The sequence below is a fragment of the Oncorhynchus keta genome, chromosome 30 (genome assembly GCF_023373465.1).
Source record: "Oncorhynchus keta strain PuntledgeMale-10-30-2019 chromosome 30, Oket_V2, whole genome shotgun sequence".
Lineage (NCBI taxonomy): Eukaryota > Metazoa > Chordata > Actinopteri > Salmoniformes > Salmonidae > Oncorhynchus > Oncorhynchus keta.
This window is the reverse complement of record NC_068450.1, coordinates 21349812-21362004: the sequence shown is the minus strand read 5'-3', so window position 1 is coordinate 21362004 and position 12193 is coordinate 21349812. Positions and strand designations below refer to the sequence as shown.

The 12193-nt window shown below is 49.1% G+C and overlaps 1 protein-coding gene across 1 annotated transcript in view; it reads left to right on the top strand.

The window, feature by feature from the left end:
• Window positions 1-12193, top strand: part of gpc3 (glypican 3) — a 554502-nt gene that overhangs the window by 128508 nt on the left and 413801 nt on the right. The window lies entirely within an intron of this gene.

The window sequence follows — 12193 nt, the reverse complement described above, 5'->3', positions numbered from 1 at the left end:
GGATGATGACGACGATGACGATGATGACGGATGATGATGACGATGATGAGAACGGATGATGATGACGGCGATGATGACGGATGATGATGAGATGACGATGACGGATGATGACGATGATGACGGGATGATGACGACGATGATGATGACGATGACGATGACGGATGATGACGTGATGATGACGGATGAACAAGATGATGCGACGACGGATGATGACGATATGACGACGATGATGATGACGGGATGACGACGGATGATGACGATGATGACGGGATGATGACAAGAGGTGATGACGGATATGAAGAGATGTGATGATGATGGACGGATAAGAGGATGATGATGGGATGGATGATGGAGGGAGGATAAGAGGTGATGGAGGAGGATAAGAGGTGATGGACGAGGATAACGAGGATGATGATGGAGGATAAGAGGACGAGAGATGATGATAAGAGGACGGATGACGATGAGATGATGGGACGATGATGACGATGACGGATGACGATGATAAAGATGACGATGATGACGGATGATGACAAGAGGTGATGACGGATGATGACGATGATGGATGGAGATGATGACGATGACGGACGGATGACGAAGATGATGACGGATGATGATGAAGACGGATGATGACGGACGGATGACGTGATAATGACGTGATGATGACGGGACGGATGATGACGCAGATGATGACGGATGATGATGATGACGGATGACGATGACAGATGATGACGACGATGACGTGATATGATGACGATGATGACGATGACGATGATGAACGAGGATGATAACGAACGTGATGATGATGATGACGATGACGGACGGATGATGACGCAGAGATGACGATGATGATGAACGATGATGACGACGGATGATGACGACGTGAAATGACGATGAGAACGATGACGCATGATGAGGACGATGACGACGGACGATGATGATGACGATGATACGGACGGACGGAAGAACAGATGATGACGACGGATGATGACGCTGACGATGAGAAACGTGATGACGATGATGACGATGATGACGGATGCGATGACGACGATGATGACAGGATAACGAGGTGATGATGGATGGATGACGGGTGATGACGGATGATGATGACGACGGGATGATGGACGATGGACAATGACGGATGATGATGACGGGACGATGATGACGATGATGACGGACGATGATGACGGATGATGACGACGATGCAGATGATGATGGACGGACGGATGATGACGGATGATGACGATGATGACGATGAACGATGACGGACGATGACGGATGACGGATGATGACAAGATGACGGACGGATGATGACGACGATGAAGACGACGATATGACGATGACGCGACGATGATGATGAATGACGGACGATGATGATGACGGATGACAAGATGACGGACGATGATGACGATGACGACGGATGATGACGAGATGACGGATGATGATGATGATGACGATGATGACGGACGATGATGACGGATGATGACGCGATGATGACGGATGATGATGAAGACGGATGATGACGATGATGACGACGATGATGACGATGATGCGACGATGATGACGGACGGATGATGATGACGAAGATGCGATGACGATGATGACAACGATACGGATGACATGACCGATGATGACGGATGATGATACCGTGATGGACGGGATAAGATGACGGGACGATGATGACGAGATGACGACGACGTGATGATGACGATGATGACGGAGGACAAAGACGACTGATGATGATGCGAGGAATGACGGACATGAGGACGGATGACGATGACGATGACGATGATGATGACGGATGATGACGATGATGATGATGACGATGATGATGGACGGATGATGACGTGACGACGGGATGATGACGATATGATGACGCGCAGATGATGACGGATGACATGACGATAGCCAAATGACGGATGATGACGTGATGATGATGACGGATGATGACGAATGATGAAGATGACGATGGATAACGATGACGGATGGATGATGACGGCGAGGATGATGATGATGACGCAGATGACGCGATGGACGGATGACGGGATGTGATGACGACGATGACGGACGAGATGACGGATGATGACGAAGATGATGACGATGATGACGGACGATATGACATGGACGGATGATGACGATGATGACGGACGGATGACGATGATGCGACGATGGACGGAGGATGACGTAAATGATGTGACGGAGGATGATACCGATGATGGATGATGATCGCTGAGGTGATGACGATGACGGTAAGATGACGATGATGACGATGATGACGGATGATGACCATATGACGATGGATGACAGATGACAAGATGATGACGATGATGACGTGATGATGACGGACAAGATGACAAGATGCGATTTAACGATGATGACGATGACGGAGACGATATTTAAATGACGATGATGATGGATGATGACGATGATGACGGATGATGACGGATAAGATGTGACGATGATGGCAAGATGATGATGGAGATCGACCACGCGATGACGGATGATGATGAGGCAAGATGATGACGGATGATGACATGACGTGATGATGACGAGGATGAAAACGACGGATGATGATCGAAGATGATGACGGATGATGACGATGACAACGATGATGACGATGGAGAACGGATGGATGATGATGAGAGATGACGGACGATGATGACGGTACGATGATGACGATGGATGATCGAAGAGATGGATGATGGAGGAGATGACGGACGATGACGACTATAAGACGGATGATGGACGCGAGATGACGGTGATGATGACGATGGGACGGATGATGATCGGGATACGACATGATGACGAGCGATGATGACGGACGATGATGACGATGATGACGGACGGATGATGATGATGACGGATGATGATGATGACTGCGACGATGATGACGATGAACGATGATGACGCGACGGATGATGACGGGATGGACGGATGATGATCAACCAGATGACGGATAATGATGACAAGATGATCGACGGATGATGACGGATGATGACGAATGATGATCAACCGACGGATGATGACGTGATGCCGCGACGGATGATGATGACGATGATGACGATGATGACGCGATGACGACGGATGATGACGATGACGCGATGATGACGACGATGACGAACGGATGATGATAAGATGACGGATGATGATCGCTGATGATACGGATGATGACGCAATGATGACGGAGATGATGATATGATGACGTGCGACGATGATGAACAGATGATGCGATGATGATCGATGATGATGACGGATGATGATAAGAGTGATGGATGATGATGAGGTGATGACGGATGGAGGATAAGAGTGTGATGGAGGAATGATGATGACGATGATGGATGGCAAGAGATGACGGATGACGGAGGATGACTGAGATGACGGAGGGAGATAAGAGCTGATGGAGGGATGATGCGAGATGATGACGATGGAGGATGACGAAGAGATGATGGATGATGGATAAGATGATGGACGATGATGACGATGACGCAGACGATGATGATGATCGACGATGATGATTAATGATGCGATGGATGATGACAAGACGTGACGGATGATGAACAAGATATGACGGAGATGACGCGACGCGACGGGATGATTAACCCAGTGACGGATGATGACGACGATGAACGGATGATGACGTCAGATGCGGACGGATGATGACGTGAGATGACGACGATGATGACGCATGATGACGGATGATGAACCCATAGATAGACGGATGATGATGATGAACGACGATGATGACGATGATGATGACGGATGAATGACGACGCCGCGCGGACGATGATGATGACGCCGCGACGGATGATGACGCTGAGCGCGGACGGATGATGACCGTGATGATGGACGGACGATGACGAAGATGACGACGATGACAAGATATGACGACGACGATGACGCGATGCGACGACGATGACGAAGATGCGTGACGACGGATGACGCGATGCGACGACGGACGACGATGACGGACGATGACGCGGACGGATGATGATGATGACGGATGAGATGACAAGATATGACGATGATGATGATCGATGATGACGGATGGAGGATACGAGGTGCGACGGATGATGATGAACCAGTGATTTGGATGGAGGATAAGAGAACGCGACGGATGATGATAAGATACGACGGAGATGATAAGATGATGACGGATGATGACGAAGATGGTGACGACGGATGATACGCTATGCGACGACGATGACGACATAAGATGCGACGGACGATGATGACGCTGACGGACGGATGATGACGATGATGACGAGGATGATGGATGTGACGATGATGATAGACGGATGACGGATGATGATGACGCGACGGATGATGATAACCAGTGACGGATGGAGGCATAAGAGGACGTGATGGACGATGACAAGATATGACGACGGATGGAGGATAAGAGGATGTGACGGAGGAGGATAAGAGGTGGATGGATGACGATAAGAGGACGTGATGGAGGAGGATAACTAGTGATGACGGGAGGATGAAGAGGTGATGGAGGAGGATAAGAGTGATGGAGGGAGGATAAGATGGATGGATGGAGGATAAGAGGTGATGATGACGATGACAAGATGGCGACGACGGATGACGACGATGACGGACGGACGACGCTGACGACGGATGATGACGCTGACGACGGATGATGACGATGATACGGAACCGATGATGACGATGCGACGGATGATGATGACGGACGCGACGGATGGATGAACATACATGACGACGGACGGATGATGCGACGGATGGATGATGGCACATGACGACGGATGATGATGAACCACGCGACGGATGATGACAAGAGGATGATGGGATGACAGGATGATGGAGGGATGGATGATAGGCGACGGAGGGAGGACATAAGATAAAAGTGGAGGAGGATGATGTGATGGAGGGAGGATAAGAGGTGATGATGGACGATGATAAGAGATGCGATGGAGGAGGATAACTGAGTGTGATGGAGGGAGGACAAGAGGTGATGGATGGATGATGATGACGCGACGGGATGAGATGATGACGGGTGTGACGGAGGATGATAAAGGTGTGATGGAGGGAGATGATGACGATGGATGACGGATGATGACGACGATGATGATGATGAGGGAAGACGTGATGGAGGGAGATAAGATGTGTGATGGATGGATGATAACTAGTGTGATGGAGGGAGGATAAGAGGTGATGATGGATGGAGGATAAGGATATGATGGACGGAGGATAAGAGGTGATGGAGGGAGGATAAGAGGTGATGATGAGGGAGGATAACTAGTGATGGAGGGAGGATAAGAGGTGTGATGGAGGGAGGATAACTAGTGATGATGGAGGGAGGATAAGAGGTGTGATGATGGAGGATGACGCTGACATGATGGACTGAGGATAAGAGGTGTGATGGAGGAGGATAAGAGGTGTGATGGAGGGAGGATAACTAGTGATGGATGGAGGATAAGAGGTGATGGATGGAGGATAACTAGTGATGGAGGGAGGATAAGAGGTGATGGAGGGAGGATAAGGATATGATGGATGGAGGATAAGAGGTGATGGAGGGAGGATAAGAGGTGTGATGGAGGGAGGATAACTAGTGTGATGGAGGGAGGATAAGAGGTGTGATGGATGGAAGGATAACCAGACGGAGGGAGGATAAGAGGTGACGATGGATGGAGGATAAGAGGATGGACGATGACGATGACGATAAGCGTGACGATGATGATGATAAGAGGTGCGACGGATGATGACGATGACGCGACGGATGGATGATGACGATGGCGACGGACGGATGATGACAAGATGCGGACGGATGATGATAAGACGACGACGGATGATGATGAAGATGACGGATGGATGATAACCAGCGACGACGGATGATGATAAGATGCGACGGATGGATGATAACGATACGATGGATGAGGATAAGAGGACGTGATGGATGAGGATGAGAGGTGATGGAGGGAGGATAAGAGGTGTGATGGAGGGAGGATAAGAGGTGTGATGGAGGGAGGATAACTAGTGTGATGGAGGAGGATAAGAGGTGTGATGGAGGAGGATAACTAGTGATGGAGGGAGGATAAGAGGTGTGATGATGGAGGATAAGAGATATGATGGACGGAGGATAAGAGGTGCGACGATGATGGAGATAACCAGGTGTGACGGAGGGATGATGAGATGTGTGATGGAGGAGGAGGATAAGAGGTGTGATGGATGAGATAAGATGATGGACGACGGATAACGATGATGGACGGATGATAAGACGTGACGGATGGATGATGACGATGCGACGGATGATGACGCAGATGCGACGACGGATGATGACGATGATGACGCGGACGACGGATGATGACGCAAGATGACGGAGGATATAAGTGTGATGGACGGATGGATGATGAAGATGGACGGATGATGACAGATGTGATGGAGGAGGATAAGAGGTGTGATGGAGGAGGATAACTAGTGGGAGGGAGGATAAGAGGTGTGATGGAGGGAGGATAACCAGTGTGATGGAGGATGGATAAGAGGTGTGATGATGGAGATGATAAGATGGATGGATGGAGGATAAGGTGTGATGGACGGAGGATAAGAGGTGACGGATGGAGGAGGATAAGACGATGATGATGAGGGAGATGAGGTGATGGAGGATGATAAGAGGTGGGACGGAGGGAGGATAACTAGTGTGATGGAGGAGGATAAGAGGTGATGGAGGGAGGATAACTAGTGTGATGGAGGGAGGATAAGAGGTGATGATGGAGGATAAGTGACGACGGATGGAGGATAAGAGGTGTGATGGAGGAGGATAAGAGGTGTGATGGAGGAGGACGGAGGATAACCAGTGATGGAGGAGGATAAGAGGTGATGGATGGATGATAACAAGATGTGGACGGAGGATGAGAGGTGCGGATGAGATGGAGGATAAGATGTGATGGATGAGGATAAGATGATGTGATGGACGGAGGATGAGAGTGATGGATGGACGGATGATGAGAACGCGACGGATGATGACGGATGATGACGGATGATGATGGACGACGACGATGACGACGGATGATGACGACGGACGGACGGATGAGCGACGGACGGATGATGACGAAGATATGATGGACGGATGATGACAAGATGCGACGACGGATGGAGATATGATGACGGACGGAGGATGATAAGAGGACGGATGATGAGGGAGGATAAGAGGTGATGATGACGGACGGATAAGAGGATGTGATGGAGGATGATAAGACGGTGATGGATGAGGATAAGAGACGTGATGATGGAGGGAGGATAAGAGGTGTGATGGAGGGATGATGACAGATGGATGGATGACGAGGATAAGAGGTGTGATGGAGGAGATGATAAGAGGTGTGATGGAGGGAGGATAACTAGTGTGATGGAGGAGGATAAAGAGGTGATGACGAGATAAGATATGATGGACGGAGGATAAGAGGGTGGATGGAGGAGGATAACCAGGTGTGATGGAGGGAGGATAAGAGGTGACGGAGGATGACGCAAGATGGATGGACGAGACGATGATGGACGAGGATGACGAAGATGACGGATGGATGACGTAAGACGCGAGGATGATGACGGACGACGGACGATGAGACGGATGACGATGATGATCAAGAGGTGACGGATGATGATAAGATGTGACGGATGATGATAACCAGCGGACGGATAAGATGACAAGATGACGGATGGATGACGATGACAGGTATGATGGATGACGGAGGATATGATATGGACGGATGATGATAACCAGTGACGGAGGAGATAAGAGGTGTGATGGACGGGAGGATAACTAGTGGATGGAGGAGGATAAGAGGTGTGATGGATGGATGATAAGAGGTGATGGATGGAGGATAAGAGGTGATGATGGATGGAGGATAAGAGGTGTGATGGATGGAGGATATGATGTGATGGAGGGAGGATAAGAGGTGATGGATGGAGATAAGAGGTGACGATGGAGGGAGGATAACTAGTGATGATGGAGGAGACGATAAGAGGTGACGGAGGGAGGATAACCAGTGTGATGGAGGAGGATAAGAGGTGTGATGAGGGATAAGAGGTGTGATGGACAGAGGATAAGAGGTGATGGAGGGAGGATAAGAGGTGTGATGGAGGAGGATAACTAGATGTGATGGAGGGAGGATAAGAGGTGTGATGGAGGAGGATAACTAGGTGATGGAGGGAGGATAAGAGGTGTGATGGAGGGAGGATAAGAGGACGATGATGGAGGGAGGATGATGACGACGGACGGATGATGACCGACTGTGACGGATGGATGATGAGAGGTGACGATGGATGATGATATACGACGGATGGATGACGTGAGATGACGACGACGGATGACGATATATGACGGATGATGACAAGGAGGACGATGATGATGAACCAGCGATGACGGATGATGACGGAGAAGATGTGATGGATGGAGATGACGTTGATGCGACGGACGATGACGAAGATGCGTGACGGATGGATGATAAGAGGTGACGGACGATGATAAGCTGACGTGACGGAGGAGGATAAGATGCGACGGATGGAGGACGCTGATGACGGAGGATGAGGCGACGGACGGATGATGATGAGATGGTGTGACGGATGAGGATAACCATAAGACGGATGGAGGATAAGAGGTGATGGAGGGAGGATAAGAGGTGTGATGGAGGGAGGATAAGAGGTGTGATGGAGGGAGGATAAGACCAGTGATGGAGGAGGATAAGATGTGATGGAGGGAGGATAAGAGGTGTGATGGAGGAGGATAAGAGGTGTGATGGAGGGAGGATAAGAGGTGATGGAGGAGATAAGAGTGTGATGGATGGAGGATAAGAGGTGTGATGGAGGGAGGATAACGAGGTGATGGAGGAGGATAAGAGGTGATGGAGGAGGATAACTAGTGTGATGGAGGAGGATAAGAGGTGTGATGGAGGGAGGATAACTAGTGTGATGGAGGGAGGATAAGAGGTGTGATGATGGAGGATAAGATATATGATGACGGAGGATAAGAGGTGTGATGGAGGAGGATAAGAGGTGTGATGGATGGAGGATAACTAGTGATGGAGGAGGATAAGAGGTGTGATGGAGGAGGATAACTAGTGTGATGGAGGGAGGATAAGAGGTGTGATGGATGGAGGATAAGATATGATGGATGGAGGATAAGAGGTGATGGAGGGAGGATAACTAGGTGATGGAGGGAGGATAAGAGGTGTGATGGAGATGAGGATAAGAGGTGTGATGGAGGAGGATAAGAGTGATGATGGATGGAGGATAAGATGATGATGGAGGATGACGAGAGGTGTGATGATGGACGATGACGACGATGTGATGGAGGAGGATAAGAGGTGATGGAGGAGGATAAGATGTGATGGAGGATGATAAGATGGAGGACGGATGATGATGATAAGATGATGAGATGGAAGATGATGACGAACCAAGTGACGATGGATGGAGGATAAGATGGATGGAGGGAGGATAACTAGTGATGGAGGGAGTATAAGAGGTGTGATGATGGAGGGAGGATAAGAGGTGATGGAGGAGGATAAGAGGTGATGGAGGGAGGATAAGAGGTGTGATGGAGGGAGGATAAGAGGTGATGGAGGAGTGATAACTAGTGATGGAGGAGGATAAGAGGTGATGGAGGAGGATAACCAGTGTGATGGAGGGAGGATAAGAGGTGTGATGATGGAGGATAAGATATGATGGACTTGAGGATAAGAGGTGATGGAGGGAGGATAACCAGTGACGATGAGGAGGATAAGAGGTGATGGATGGAGGATAAGAGGACGGATGATGGAGGATGATAAGAGGTGTGATGATGGAGGACGTAAGAGGTGATGACGGATGATAACCAGTATGATGTGACGGATGGATGATCCAAAGAGGTGACGGATGGAGGATAAGAGGTGTGACGGATGGAGATGACGAGATGATGACGGAGGATGACGTGAGATGACGATGAGGAGGATAACTAGTGTGATGGATGGAGGATAAGAGGTGTGATGGATGGAGGATAAGATGATGATGGATGGATGATAAGATGTGCGACGATGGAGGATAACCAGGTGATGACGGAGGATGATAAGAGGTGTGATGGAGGGAGATAACCAGTGTGATGGAGGAGGATAAGAGGTGTGATGATGGGACGGATAAGATGATGATGGAGGATAAGATGACGATGGATGGAGGATAAGAGGTGTGATGGATGGAGGATAAGTGATGTGATGGAGGGAGGATAAGAGGTGTGATGGAGGGAGGATAAGACGGATGATGGACGAGAGGATAACGAGGTGTGATGGAGGGAGGATAAGAGGTGTGATGGAGGGAGGATAACTATGTGATGGAGGAGGATAAGAGGTGTGATGGAGGGAGGATATGATGACGATGGATGGAGGATAAGAGATGATGGAGGGAGGATAAGAGGTGTGATGGAGGGAGGATAACTAGTGTGATGGAGGAGGATAAGAGGTGTGATGGGGAGATGATAACTAGTGTGATGGAGGGAGGATAAGAGGTGTGATGGAGGAGGATAAGAGTATGATGGAGGATAAGAGGTGATGGATGATGATAAGGAGATGATGGATGGATAAGTGGGATGTGATGGAGGAGGATATGACTAGATGTGATGGACGGAGGATAAGTGATGTGATGGATGGGAGGATAGAGTGATGGAGAGTATAACTAGTGTGATGGAGGGAGGATAAGAGAGGATGATGATGATGGAGGAGGAGGATAAGTGATGATGGAGGAGGATAAGAGTGTGATGGAGGGAGGATAAGAGATGATGATGGAGGGAGGATAAGAGTGTGATGGGAGGAGGATAAGAGGTGTGATGGAGGAGGATAAACTAGTGTGATGGAGGGAGGCAAGAGGATGATGGATGGAGGATGAGGTGATGACGGGATGATAAGAGTATGATGGATGGATGATAAGAGGTGTGATGGATGGATGGATAAGTGATGTGATGGAGGGAGGATAAGAGGTGTGATGGAGGGAGGATAAGAGGTGTGATGGAGGGAGGATAACCAGATGGAGGGAGGATAAGAGGTGTGATGGAGGGAGACGATAAGATATGATGGATGGAGATAAGAGGTAAGATGGAGGAGGATAAGAGATGTGTGATGGAGGGAGGATAACTAGTGTGATGGAGGGAGGATAAGAGGTGTGATGGAGGGAGGATAACTAGTGTGATGGAGGGAGGATAAGAGGTGGATGATGAGGATAAGATATGATGGATGGAGGATAAGAGGTGTGATGGAGGAGGATAAGAGGTGTGATGGATGGAGGATGACGATGATGGATGAGGAGGATAAGAGGGTGATGGATGGAGGATAAGAGGTGATGATGGAGGAGGATAAGAGTGATGGAGGGAGGATATGATATGATGGATGGAGGATAAGAGGTGATGATGACGGAGGATAAGAGGTGATGGATGGAGGATAAGAGGTGTGATGGAGGGAGGATAAGAGGTGTGATGGAGGAGGATAACCAGTGTGACGGATGGATGACGATGATGGACGGATAAAGAGGTGTGATGACGAGGGACGGATAAGAGATGTGATGGACGGGATAAGATGCGACGATGGAGGATACGATGACGATGACGGATGATGATGATAAGATTGATGACGGAGGGAGGATAAAGAGGTGATGGATGGAGGATAAGAGGACGATGGAGGGAGGATAAGAGGTGATGGAGGAGGATAACTAGTGTGATGGATGGAGGATAAGAGGTGATGGAGGAGGATAACTGATATGATGGAGGGAGGATAAGAGGTGTGATGGAGGGAGGATAAGAGGTGGATGGAGGAGGATAAGAGGTGTGATGGAGGGAGGATAACTAGTGTGATGGAGGAGGATAAGAGGTGATGGAGGGAGGATAAGAGGTGTGATGGATGGAGGATAAGAGGTGACGATGGAGGGAGGACGGACTGAGGATGATGTGATGGAGGATGATAACTAGTGTGATGGAGGGAGGATAAGAGGTGATGGATGGAGGATAAGATATGGGATGGACGGATGATAAGAGGTGACGACGGAGGAGGATAAGACGGATGATGATGGAGGAGGATAAGAGGTGTGATGGAGGGAGGATAAGATGACGTGATGAGGATGATAACGAGGTGTGATGGAGGACGGATATGACATACCAGCGTGACGGATGGATGATAAGATGTGACGGACGGGATGACAAGATAAGACGATGATGATGGAGGATAAGACG